The sequence below is a fragment of the Schistocerca cancellata genome, chromosome 6 (assembly GCF_023864275.1).
Source record: "Schistocerca cancellata isolate TAMUIC-IGC-003103 chromosome 6, iqSchCanc2.1, whole genome shotgun sequence".
In the NCBI taxonomy this organism is placed as follows: Eukaryota; Metazoa; Arthropoda; class Insecta; order Orthoptera; family Acrididae; genus Schistocerca; species Schistocerca cancellata.
Window position 1 is genome coordinate 161,848,420 of NC_064631.1, and position 14,614 is coordinate 161,863,033.

A 14,614-nucleotide genomic window follows, 5' to 3' on the forward strand; every position below is an offset into this window, starting at 1 on the left:
GTCGCCGGTTCGAATCCTGCCTCGGGCATGGATGTGTGTGATGTCAGGTTAGTTAGGTTTGATGAGTATTAAGTTCTAGGGGACTGATGACCTTAGAAGTTAAGTCCCATAGTGCTCAGAGCCATTATAACCATTAGAAAATGTTATAGAGAAGGCGAACCAAAGACTGTGTTTTAGTGAAGAAAGTCTCAGCAGATTCAACAACTGTCCAAAGATTGCGTTTTAGTGATAAAGGTCTCAGCAGATCCAACAATTCTACAACAGAGACTGCCTACACTATGCTTTCCCGTCTGCTAGAGTATTGCTGCGCGGTATGGTATCCTTATCGGACAGGATTGACGGAGCACGTGGGAAAAGTTCGAAGAGGGAAAGCTAGTTTTGTATTATCGCAAAATAAGGGAGGAAGTGCCACGAGTGTGTACGTGAACTGGGGTGTTATTATTAAAACAAAGGCGTTATGGTGAGATGTTTTCACGAAAGTTCAATCACCATGTTTCTGCTCCAAATGTGAAAATATTTTGTTGACTCGCACCCTATATAGGGAAGAATGACCATCCTGATAAGCTAAGGGAAACCAGTGGTCACACGGAAAACTGATGAGTTCGTTTTTCCCTTGTGTTATTAGAGAGAGGAACGATCGAAAAACAATCTGAGAGTGGTTCTGTGAAGCCTTTGCCAAGCACTTGGATCTGTATTGTAACGTAGTAATGTAGATGTAGTCGATGCGACAGCTTTACGGACATGATCAACAAACTCCATTGACAGATTTATAAGATAGGCGTTGCGCTTCACAAAGAGGTTTCATACTGATTTTCCGAATGTCTCTTGAAGAGTCGGGCAACATGTTACTTTCTCCCCATATGTCTCACGAAATGACCACAAAAAGAAAATCCGACAAATTAGAGCCAACATGATTTACCAACAGTCATTAATCCCACTCGTCAGTCGTGATTCGAAGACAGAAAATGGGAAGCGATAGCGGTTCACCACACACCGTAAGGGGTATTGCTGGGTGTAGATATTGTACCACATGGTTATGTGACACTCCACCGCTGATATAATTCGTGGCAGCATACAAGGTGTAACAAGTGCAGATTTTTTTGTATGTGGTCCATTAAGTGTATACACATCTGTGAGTGGGTGCTTTTCTCTTTGTGGAATAAAATTTTACGACCTGATGTATTCTGCACGGTCGTAACTGCATCACTAATTGGACTACGCTTGTCAGTTTTGATCAATTGTTTTGCGTCTATGCGTCCACACTTCATTACCTGACCTGTTGCCCAGAGGAAAATAAGCATTAATGGGTTGCTATTACCATATGTACTTCAAGGTACTAACCAACCTAAAAACATACTACTCCTAATAGCTATAACTACTAGTCTGCAAATGAAGAAAATACTGATGTAATGTTGTTCAGTACACCGTCCACAGTCGCCAATGTAAATAACTACACCTATGCGTGTTGCACCCTTTACGCCTTGGAGACGTGACAGAATAGCTGATATGAACCATCACGTTTCGATTTTCCCGTAACCACGCCACGAATAATGTAGCCTAATTTGTTGGTGTACCAGCACAGACTGCCCATTGTATCTGCAAGGGACGCTATACAAGTTGCAGCCATGCAACACAGCTCGAGGACGGTGGTCGTAACAAGATCCTGACGACACTGACCGTAAACGATGGTCAAGCCTTGTCAGTGACAACTGGTTTCAGATCTGGCAGGAATTGGTGCTGACTGTGAGTGCAGGTCCATATCAGCCAGGTTACGAGGGAACATTACGAAGGAAATAGCACGCAGTGGGTAATTGGAGTACGGTACATCGCAACAGGCCACTGCCCGCAGCGGCACACAAGAGCTGCACGTCTTCAGTGAGGCATACAACGCAGAAACTGCGCAGTAGCTGACTGGCGGCGTGTAAAGGGTCGGACGAATCGCGATGAGACATCTTTACAATTAATTTGTTGTCGAGTGCTGCGACGGCCAAATGAGGCGTTTTAATACACATTTTATAGAATGCACAGCACACGTCGGATTTATTTCTACGATATTTCAAGGATGTTTTTTCTACCATAAATTTAGCCGCTCTTTCAGGTCACAGTGAATATGAATCAGGTTATTTATTTTAATATTTTTTTTGTGGTCTTCACTCCGATGACTGATTATATGCAGCCCTCCATGTTAGTATATACTGTTCAAGCCTCTTCATCTCCAAATAACTACTGCAACCCACATCCTTCGTAATCTGCTTACAGTATTCATCTGTTCGTCTCCCTCTACGATTTTTACCCCCACCCCCACGCACACACACACATTTCCCTCCGACTCACAATCTCTTGATGGTTCAGAATGTTTCCTGTCAACCGATCCCTTCTTTTAGTCGTGTGATGCTACAAATTTCTTTTCTCTCCAGTTCTACTCATTAACTCCTTGTTGGTTATATAATCTACCAGTCTAATCTTCAGCATACCCTTCTGTAGTTTGTGATGTTACAAAATAAATGTTATGTTGTTATTCAATTTAAAAGTTGGAAATTGAGATTTCGCTTACTGTTTTATCAATCACAATTGGCGTAAGAATCATAGATTGACCATTGTCATAAAATATTGCATTATGAGATGTGAATAGTTTTTACTTGCAGTTTCGCGTGGCTTGAGGCAGTCACAACTAGCGTGCTATTGATTAAGAAATTGCGTTATCGTCTTTCTAATTACTTCATGATCGTAGATACGATCATACCCGCTTGTGAAGTTATTGTTATGACAAAACAATTTCCTAAGGGACCAGAAAGTTTTTAAGGGCGCAAAAACAACTGTAACATCACACAAAAGGGAAATTCAATATTAAAGCTGATGCAAGATGACGATAAAACAGTTTTCTTTTTATCAATGTAACACGCACATTGGACTGCTGATCTTGGTGTCTGTAATCTTTGCAAAATGCATAATTAAAATTGAAATAATACTGAGGAGATGATAGGAATGAGCACTGCTAAATGATTCAGTATTCCCAGAACAAATATTTATTTAACTAAAACATATATCGTACCTTAAGCTTAGTACTACAATGACGGTAGATTTTTATGTCCGTATCATGTCCATTGAGCGCTCTTTTATATAGCCATTGTCGTCTTGAGTCGCTCGTGCGTCGTTACGATAAGTTATAACAGTTCTTCTTACACTTCACTCAAACTTAGACGGAACACGTTTTTATTTTATTTAGTAAAAAAATTAGATCAGACCGCCACAAATCTCTGTCCGTCTTACCTAAGAAAAAAAAGTTCAAGTCTTTAGCGCTCAAGGCTCCATTTGTTCTCCAGCGAACAAAATAGTGAAGGATCGCATATCTATCCGTATTTCTCTGTTTATATTGCCGCCCAAAGACGACTAATTACATTATTTAGAAAATTTCACCGTCGCTATGCGACGCCTCATTATACATTAATCATTCTTTATAAACAAGTATTTGCCTTCTGGCTGAAAGTATTAACTATTTACTCTTTTAATGAAGCCAAAAATAGCGAATATCGAAAGTTCCACAATTCAAACGCTTCTATTCTCTTTCTGTCTAAACTGTTTGTCGTTATCTTTCGCTTCCATACATGGCTACGCTCTGGACAGTTACCTTCAGAAAATACTTCCTAGCAGTTAAATCTCTATTCGATGTTAACACATTTCTCTCCTTCAGAAATGGTTTTCTTGTTATTGCCAGTCTACATTTTATATCCTCCCTACTTCAACCGTCATCAGCTATTTTGCTCTCCAAATAGCGAAGCTCATCTACTACTTTAAGTGTCTCGTTTCCTAACGTAATTCCCTCAGCATCACCTGATTTAATTCGACTACATTTCATCATCCTTGTTTCACTTTCGTTGATGTTCATCTTATATTCTCCCTTCAAGACACTGACCATTCCATTCAACTGCTCTTCTAAGTCCTTTGCTGTCTCTGAATTACAATGTCACCGGAAAATCTCCAAAGTTTTTATTTATTCTTCCCAAACTTTATTCCTACTCCAAATTTTTATTTGGTTTCCTTTACTGCCTGCTCAGTGCACAGATTGAATGCCATCGGCGATAGTCTACAACCCTCTCTCGCTTCCTTCCCAATCACTGCTTCCTTTTCATGCCCCTCCACTCTTATAACTGCCACCTGGTTTCAAAACAAGTTGTAAATAACCTTTCACTCGCTGAATTTTACTCTTGCTGCTTTCAGAATTTCAAAGAGGGTATTCCAGTAAACGTTGTCAAAAGCTTTCTCTGAATCTACAAATGCTATAATCGTCTGCTATCTTCTAAGATAAGGAGTAGGGTCAGTTTTGCCTCGCGTGTTTCTGCATTTCTATTAAATCAAAACTGAACTTCTCCACGGTCAGCTTCTATTAGTTTTCCATTCTTCTGTAAGAAATTCGTGTTAGTATTTATTAAACTGACGGTCCGGTAATATCCACACCTGTCAGCAACTGCTTTCTTTGGCATTGGTATTATTGTAGTCTGACGCTATTTCGCCTGCCTCATACATCTTGCACCCCAGATGGAAGAGTGTTGTCATGGCTGGCTCTCCCAAGGCTGTCAGTAGCCCTGACGGAATGTCGTCTGCTCCCGCGGCCTTGTTTCACCTTAGGTCTTTCAGTGCTCTTTCAAGTTCTTCTCGCAGCATCGTATCTCCCCTTTCATCTTCATCTGAGGCCTCTTCCATTTATATAATATATATTTCAACATTGTCGTATAGTCAACATACCCGCTGATTGTAGCTCAATGATGCTGAAATGCGTTGGTAGAAAAAGTGAATAACAGGAGGACCTGAATTCCCATAAGGAAAAATCAAGTGATGCGGTAGTAAAAAAAAAAAAAAAAAGTGTAATGTAGACATGCTGCTTGCTGCCGGTGGCAGGAGGTTGATCGTTACACGGCAGACAGCAAAGCGTAAGGCGGCAGCTTAGCGGGCGCTCGCGACGTAAATCAGCTTTCACCCGCTGCTCGCCTCAGCCAATTTCCGGAGCGTGTCTAGGTGTCACACCGTCGTCTTGCGTCACCGCCGCATTAGCAAGAAATCGTAATTAAATGGCACTCTCAGAAAAAAACTTTTAAAATGAAGCCAAAAGTCATAGCTGCACTGCAGTAGAAAGCGTCTTAAAATGCCAGGTGTACCCAGCGCCAATTGACAGGCAACAAAAATAAATAACCTGTAATTGGCATGTAATTTTAACTCCGTATTGATTTAAATCTACCGCCACGGAGGGCAGTGCTTCGTCATGCGATTAAGTAATTAGGAAATGGAGCACACAGCTGCAGAAGTGACTGCTGAATTTCAGTAGCAATGAAAGAAACTGCTGTCTCTCTCTCTCTCTCTCTCTCTCTCTCTCTCTCTCTCTCTCTCTCTTTCTTTCTGTACTAGATCACATTCGTATTTGGCCTATCAACGTATGTATAGCGAAACCTCTGTCCACCTTTCCACTGCTCATCTAGAAACCTAGAATTAAAAATATTTTTCATCGAGTGCTGATTGTGCATTTATACCACAGGCCCCTCCCGCCAAAGCTGATCTTCCTGCAAACACTCCAAAGTTTGTCATACTTCGTGCATAGGAATTCATAATAGGGTGTAACAGGTATAAGTACAGATATTATACGTAGTATCCCAATATTTAGTGCGATGGTTGTTTTTTCTCTGCGTCGAAAAGTCTTCCAAAGAACACATCACAAACTTTACGACCTGATGTTTTCTCCGCAGTCGTAACCGCAGCACTAAGTCGACTACGCTTGTCAGCATAGACTAACCATTTGGTGTACCTGCATCCACACTGCAACACTTGACCTGCTGCCCAGGGAAAGTAAATATTAATTACCTTGCCCTTGCCACTGTACTTGGATTTACTAACCAACCTAAAAACGTATGACTTCTAATAGCTATAATTATTAGTCTGCAAATGAAGTAAATACCGATGTGATGCTGTTGAGTATACAGTCTCCAGTCACCAATAGAAATATCTGCACTTATAGCCCTAACACACTGTCCAGACTTCATGCAAAGAATGAATATGAGATATTTCAGGTGGAAACAGCTCATTGCACAGACTTGGTCCTTACAACAGAATGAGGAGTAGGCTGCACACAGAGTGTAGGGAGGACAGCTGTTTTGAACAGAGCAAACAGAAATAAAAATACCAATTTTAACAGACATGTTGAGCGCGTCACGCCGTCTAAGTAATAAGAAGAGATATAAATTCATTTAAAATCAGTATTAATGAAGGCGATTTGAAAACGTTGGAAGTGTTCTACGAAAATCCATCGTGTCAAAAAGGAAATGCTGGTGGCATACAAGACTGTCGTGCAACCAATTCTAGAGTACTGTTCCAGTGTATGTAGCCTATCGTGTAGCAATGACAACACACGGTGAACGAAATCAGAAACGTGCCGCTAGCTTAGCAACAGGTTGGTATGGCGCACATGAAGGTGTGACAGAAATGTTCAGATAACTTAAGTAGGGATCCAATGACGACGTAGTCCTCACGAAACTCTGTGGGGCAAAATTTGAAGAAACTGTATTCGAAGTAGACAATGCGACAATTATAAGGCTATCACCGTATATCTCGAGTATAGGTCGTGTGAATACGGTAAGAGAAGTTAGGGTCCTGCAGAGGAATATAAACATTTGGCCCTCGCTCATTACTTGACTGGAATAGGAAAACATGGATATTACTTGTACGACCTACGCTCCACCATGCACTGTACAGTGGCTTGTGCAATATACATATTGAATCACAACACATATTTTTGCGAATTTCATGCATGGATCACTTTGTTATTCAGATGAAATAATATTCACGACACAACAGATTTCAGTCTGATCTAGACCATCATCAGACTACATAAATGCGTCAGAGTAAGAAATATGACTTCTAGACATTTACAAAGAATACTATTAACCTCTAGAGATCAGTTAGGTATGTGAGATCTTTATGTATCCAGATGATGGTCCGTTTCAGATTGAAACCGGTTGTGTAATAAAGATTTTTTTCGTCTGAACAGCTGCCTGACGGAAACACATTGAAAACAAAAAGAGGTCAAAACCTTGAGAGAGGAAAAAGAAAAAGCGACTCAGACTGCCAAATGGCTGCATCTCCTGCGCTGCTATTGATATAAACTTCGAAGTACCCAGTACTACGCAGGTATAAAAATCCATCCGTGGATATAAATTTCTTACCACTAAAGTGGATCTGGAAGTTCGTGTTTTTCAAGAAAAGCTTCGCAAGTTTTCAACAGCATCTCCAAGTACATTAAAAATTAGTTTTATTTTTAACATGTTAAATACGAAAAAACGTTCTTAAGCCAGAAGTTTACATTACAAAACGAATTTCGGGTTTAAATTCCTTCATATCCGACTAGGCGTCGTAATCGAAGCGTAAATAAACAGCAGTAGGACACACATCTGTACTGAATTGCGGAAACATTATGACCTTCTGCTTAATAACTTGTCGATTCACCTTTGCAGCGACTGTGCTTGGTATGGATTAGATAAGTATGGGATAAGTTAACGTATGTTTGTGCTCCAGATGTCAACACAAAGGCCACACAATCCAGCCGTTACACTGTTGGAGGATCTCATCGTCGTCGGGGAAGAGGTATGAAGGAATGCAGATGGTCTGCAGTAATCACGTAATTGACAGCTGTCATGGTGCCTTCAGTTAATACTACGGTCCCACGGAAGACCAGATAATGTCCCTCAAAACACACACTGAGGATCAAAATGGTTCAAATGGCTCTGATCACTATGAGACTTAACTTCTGAGGTCATCAGTCCCCTACAACTTAGAACTACTTAAACCTAACTAACCTAAGGACATCACACACATCCATGCCGGAGGCAGAATTCGAACTTGCGACCGCAGCGGTCGCACGGCTCCAAACTGTAGTGCCTAGAACCGCTCGGCCACCCCGGCCGGCCGCACTGAGGTGACAAAGGTAATGGGATATCTGTTAATTTCGTATCGGACCTCCTTTTACACCTCGACGTGGCATGGACACTCAGTCGCTGGCAGTCCCCTGAAAAATATTCAGCAATCCTGCCTCTATAGCCGTACATAACTACGAAAGTTTTGTGAACGAACTGACCTCTCGATTACATCTCAGAAATGATCAATGGGATTCATGTCAGGCGATCTGGGTGGCCAAATCATTCGCTCGAACTGAACAGAAATGTTCTTCAAACTAATCGCCAACGATTGCAGCCCGGTGACATGGCTCTTTGTCATCGATGAAAATTCCGTCTTTGTTTGTGAACGTGAAGTCCATGAATGGCGCAACGCGACCTGACGTGGAATCGAATAATGTCTGAAATAGTGCTGGAGGGAACTGATGCCATGAATACGGCGGGGCTGTCCATAAATCCGTAAGAGTACGAGGTGAGGAGATTTCTTCTGAACAGCACGTTGCAAGGCATCCTAGATATGCTCAAGTCTGGGAAGTTTGGTGGGCAGCGGAAGTGTGTAAACTCAGAAGAGTGTTCCTGGAACCGCTCCCTAGCAATTCTGGACGTGTGGGATTTCGAACTCTCCTGTTGGAATTGCCCAAGTCGCCGGAATGCACAATGGATATGAATGGATGCAGGTGATCGGACAGGATGCCTAACTACAGGATGCTTAAGTACGTGTCACGTGTCACAGTCATATCTAGATGTTTCAGGCGTCCCACGTCACTCCAACTGCACACGCCCCACACCATTACAGAGCCTCCACCAGCTTGAACAGTCCCCTGCTGACACGCACGGTCCATGGATTCTTGAGGTTGCCTCCATACCCGTACATGTCCATCCGCTCGATACAGTTGGAAACGAGACTCGTCCGACAAGGCAACGTATTTCCAGTCATCAACAGTCCAATGTCGGTGTTGACGGGCCTTAAATCTTGACAACCTGCCATTGTAGCCGCAGTAACCGATCTAACAACTGCACCAGACTCTTATTCTCTTATATAGGCATTGCCGACCGCAGCGCCGTATTCTGCCTGTTTACATATCTCTCTAGTTGAATACGCATGTCTACACCTGTTTCTTTGGCGCTTCATTGTATTTATCAACCAAGTCAGTTCACATCAGGGGATCTTTTGCTGTTATCAAAGTGCGTCCAGTGACTCCTCTTTGAATTTCAGTAGAAGCAGCGCCTCTTTATTCGCAATATGTTTGAAATTGCCTGTTCTTCGCTTTTCGTGTTATGTTAGGGCCACCTGGTACATCAGTGTCATATGGGGTCACTAAATAAATTTTTGACGACGAAAAATCGCTATCTTCCATTTGCAAAACAGCTTATTAGTTGATTAAAATATTAAAGATGAGGTGCAACTGCTGAGTACTTGTAGCAATCCGGGGGAATTTTTTGACTCGGCTAGCATTTATGCAGAAAACCGTAGAGGAGCGTGATACAGGTTTCGGGCATCACCAGTTCTGCCACGAGCTGTAGGAACCGGACAATTTACGCCCTCGATCAGACCTACCAGGTTAGTTTTATCTCCAAACCGGGCTACGTAAGGAAGGAGCTGCGGCGGGGAACTGGTTTTAAAAAAGCGTAAGGTAGGTCACTGCAGATGAGGACTGCAACCAAATACATAAAAATAAAGTGGCTGTCACAGAAGTGAGGCGAATGCAACGAGGCGTCAGCCCAGTGCGTCGATTTCGCGGCGCTTTCGACACACATGCGTGAGCGCGGATACTGCCAGCAGAGACTCGTGGAATGGACAGCGCCCGGTAGGTAGGCTGCACGCAATGCAACCTCTAGCTCACCCAACTCCGCTTGATGTTATTAGCATACTTGACCGCTGTGGACGGCAGATGCTACTTGTCTCACCACTCGAGCGTTTATAACAGTTTTTATACGATGTGCCATTCTGGCTCAAAAGAAGTATTAAGATCAGTGCGAAAGCAGGTAGTTACATTAGACTTTCCCGTCGCGTTACATCTGACTGTACCATACATTTCAGATTTCGACCTTCCTGAAGAGATAAAACTTGAGCTCCACTATTTTCGATTTTCTTAACACAATGACCGTATAGTAAATCAATCATGGTTATTGACAATTACAGCAGTCATTTCATGATTTTTGCAACATTAGATTCTATTTGAATCCGCTGTACCTTCAGATTATATGTATATAGAGGGGTACCAAAAAATGTATCCACTGTTTAAAAGTCGATAACTGCCGAACTAATTGACGGAGTTGTCTCATCTTTGGTAGTGTAATAGTTTGTAGTTCCGGCAATCGCCACACAAGCGTTGTATTGCGTTGTTTTGTTTTGTCAGATGACAGTCGCCAGATAATCAGTGTTTTGTTCTTAGTTGCACCTAGTTACTCGAGTAAACATGGCTAGCGCAAGGCTTTCATTCGATGTGCCCGTGAAATTGCAGTGAGTCGCTCAAGTGTTCGGCGAATTTTGAAGACAGCAAAGTGGAAGTGCTGCATCCCACGATTGCTACATGCAATGAACGAGGACGACCCAGATCGTAGAATGGAGTACTGCGAATGGTTTATTAACACGGTGGTCCCCTCTGTATATATATATATATCGCCAGACTATTATCGTCAGTCGCGCCTTGCAGCAGTGACAGCAGCAGCTACCACCACCACCTGATGATGTCGAGCAGTTGCATCGATGAAATATTGTGCGAGTTACACAATACGATCCGGCGAAAACTCAGGAAGCGTATTTGCAACAGATCCGTCGGGAAAGCATGAAAAGTAACAATATATATTCTTCTTTCTTTTGTTTTTATTTTATAGTTCCGATCCGAGGGTCCTTACAGCCATCGACATAATATATCGTATATCTAACAGAAAATCACAGCAATGGGCAAAACATTTGCCATAGAGGCAATAAAAATTTTATATAGTTCCTATCCGAGGTTCCTTATAGCCATTTACATAATATTTCGTATATCTAACAGAACATGACAGCAAAGGGCAAAACATTTGCCATAGGGGCAATAAAAACCAAGCAACTTGATAAAATATGAGTGTAAAACGTGGATTCATTGCGTTACAAGGACAAGGTCTTAGTAACTACAAATAATGAAAGATTTGACAGTCTTATACACAACTAGTGGACAACAGACATTGTCAAATAAAAGACCAAAACACAAATTAAAATGCACAATATTACAATCAGAAAAATTAAAACTGGCAATATAAAACATTATTTACAATGATGTGTAACAAGCACATAGGTAAATGTGTGAGAACAATGGTTAGGACATTGCATGCTGGGTGTCAGCCTCAGTCTGGATTACCAACGCGGGAACTGCACCAGTTTAAGATGCGAATGTTTTTGCTGGCCTTTGGGATCATACGTGGATAACTGACAAACTAGTGTGTTGGCGTAAAAGCTTTCACACATGGATCGGATCACCTCTGGAACAGTCTTTATTTGTAAGTCATTGTAAATAGTGGTATTCATAACGAACCATGAAGCATTTAATATGGTGCGCACTGCCTTGATCTGAGCAACCTGAAGTTTGCGGAGATTCGAAGACACCGCTTGTCCCCATATGATGGACGGATATAACTTGACTGATCGTATCATCGACTTATAAAGTATGAGACTGTTTTTCCAGTTTAGAGAAGGCCTTCTGTTTGTTAAAGGATACAAGGCGGCTAATATACTATGTTATGATAGAAAACTAACATCCTCATAACAATATCGTTCTCTGAAGATCGTTTCAGTGTGATATAAACAAGGAATATTTACCCTAGAATGCAAATTAAGTTGCATGTCGAACTGTATTTGTTTATTGTGCCACTATGCGAGACATACAACGCTAACAATCTCCGTTCAAACTTCAAATGGCGCTTTCTGCAATTTTAGAAAAGAAAATAAGTCTTATGGTTGTCATTCCAAGATACGAAAGTGAGAAGGTCATATTTAAAAGAGGTTTCACAACAAAAAGACTGTTTAAGGACATTTACTTTGGTGTGATTCATCTTTATGATTGGAACCTTATGAGCGTTCATCATTATTTTATTAATACACTCTTTCTCCTGTTTCCTGGCCTTATCCCATGTCCCCGCAGGGTTGGCATGTTAATCTGAATGTGGCGAATAGTAGAGGGTGTCCAGATGTTCTCCTTGTCGCCATCCGTATCCGTTTCCCCTGCGACGGAAAATGTGTACCCTATCTGTATGCGTGTTATCCTAAGTGAAAATGTGAGGACATACTCGAAATGTTTCCGAATCGCTTAACAGGGACAGGACTCGGGTACTATATCAGTATTCATCTAATCGGGTGTGGGGCACCGCCTATAAACCGCATTCATGATCACCGCAATATCGGCATCGTAGTTGATTTGACGGGCAGTTTTTATCCTAGGACGATATATCTCGCCGAATCCCGGAGGCGGCGTGCTAACACGCGTAACTGTCCTACCGGGTCATTTCAGCAATATACTCTTATGAAGAATCAGTCTTCGTTGCAGGGATACATTTATTATTTATTTACCAGTGACACGTTTTCCTGAAACAGACATCTTCAGACACTGGCCGTATATTATATGGTTCAGGTACCTGGAAGAACGTCCTAGCAAATAATTGCCCTCATCAAATATCTGAAAACATCGTGCGGTGCCCTTGTTGAGGCACGCACGTCGTCCAATGAATGCAAAACAGGATCAGGCAAACCTAGACTAGTCAACCATGAAAACACGTCGTAAGTATAGTTGGTCATGTCCGGGCTATGCGCATAGTTGTTGTATTGACAGTATTTAATTCCCATGATAGTTTCCGAAATTATACAACTTCATTTACAGATATTTAATTACGCACAGTAATCCAAAATGTAACCGCATCATAGTAAATTAGAAGTATTACTTGCTACAAGCATAAAGTATGCCAGTTCTTGTTCGCGCCTACTGTAAAGTTTCATGCTAGCCCAACGAAAATAAAAAAAAAGAAATTTTTCACGCTCGAAAACGATTTCTGTTTGAGAACTGACAGGCTCAACACTATGCGCAGCTGGAGTGGCAACACAGTAGGAGCCAACAGTGGCGATACAGCTGTCTTTCGCGTGTTGGTGGCGAGAGCAGTCCAGACCGCTCGCTGTCAAACACCAACTAATTTAAGCAGGGCTATAACGCCCTGATCCACAATAAATACATATTCCCGCTCGATAATAGCACTAGACTGGCGTAACTCAATCGTGCTTCCGACATTGCCGACAACTGCCAATCCACTGTTGCGACAGAAAAATACCCGTCACAAGACTCTTTCTATCATTGTTTCACTGCAGGCGTGTGTGATTTTAGGTGGAGTGGGGTGTTTTTCTGTCGCAACAGTGGTTGTTCAGCTGCCTAATCGAAAACGGTTTTCTTTCTGTACACACACGATGTATAAGAATTGTATATTAAATTTATCTGTTGAGTGTAGGCGCCTAAGAGATGTGTGAATCCTGTCTGTGTTTCATGATGATACAAGACCAGAAAATTGTGTTCCAGTGTCCTAAATTAACTCCAAACATCTCTTTAGCGCCTTCGGTAGTGGGTGTACAAGACAGTTGGTAGTGACTCGCATATTGGACAGATACGGTAGACGTGGGGGCGTGAAGTGTCAGCGAACATTTTGACTGTAGCAAAAGTTGTTCCCAACGACGTGCTCTATAATCCCTAGACGTTTAATGCAAACTCTTTGAAACACTCCGTATATGGTACAAGAGCCTGTCGCAGACGATGCAGTAGTACGTATGAGCTCACGATCTGTTACGAAATGCATGAAGTCTTGAACGTGATCAGCGTGTGGTTCAAAGGTTGGCAGCAGAAATCAATGAAATGCTCGAAAATAGGTGAAACGATGCGAAATCGTTTGATCACACAATCTGCGACAAGTCTCTGGAGTCCCAACGGTTAAGTCTGTTCAAATGGTTCAAATGGCTCGGAGCACTATAGGACTTAACATCTGAGGTCATCGGTCCCCTAGACTTAGAACTACTTAAACTTAACTAACCTAAGGACAGCACACACATCCATGCCCGAGGCAGGATTCGAACCTGCGACCGTAGGAGCAGCGCGGTTCCGGACTGAAGCGCCTATTACCGCCCAGCCACAACGGCCGGCGTCAAGTCTGTGTTCGAAGAGATTTAAACTGTAACGATTACATTAGAGATCTTGCCTTGAGAAAGCCAAGTGTCAGAGTGACAGCCATCGGAAAAATCCAAAGGACGTGTAAATTCGACCGCGATGAATTTCTCTCATAAATCCCAAGTTCTACCCCATCATGAGTACTGGCTCTCAGTCACGAACCCTTGCTAATTGGATTCAAATAAAAGATGCGTTTTTCATCCAGGTCCGTTTAGTAAGTTCCTGTGGCCCATCTTGCCGACAATTTCCGATCGACTGTTAATACAGCAAAGCATCTACCGTAAAATCACACACTGCTTGTTGCTGAAGTCCTCAAATGCACATTTCCTGAGAGCCAAGCTCCATATTACGTCCCCACAAGCACACATCGAACAACGAAGAACCAATCAGAGAAATTCGAGCTCGTATGCGGAAGAATGTTGTTCTGGATACAGCCAAACATAGAGTCGTCCGGGAGGACTGCATAAACTTTCCTACAGCACATATCTCATTTAAATTCAG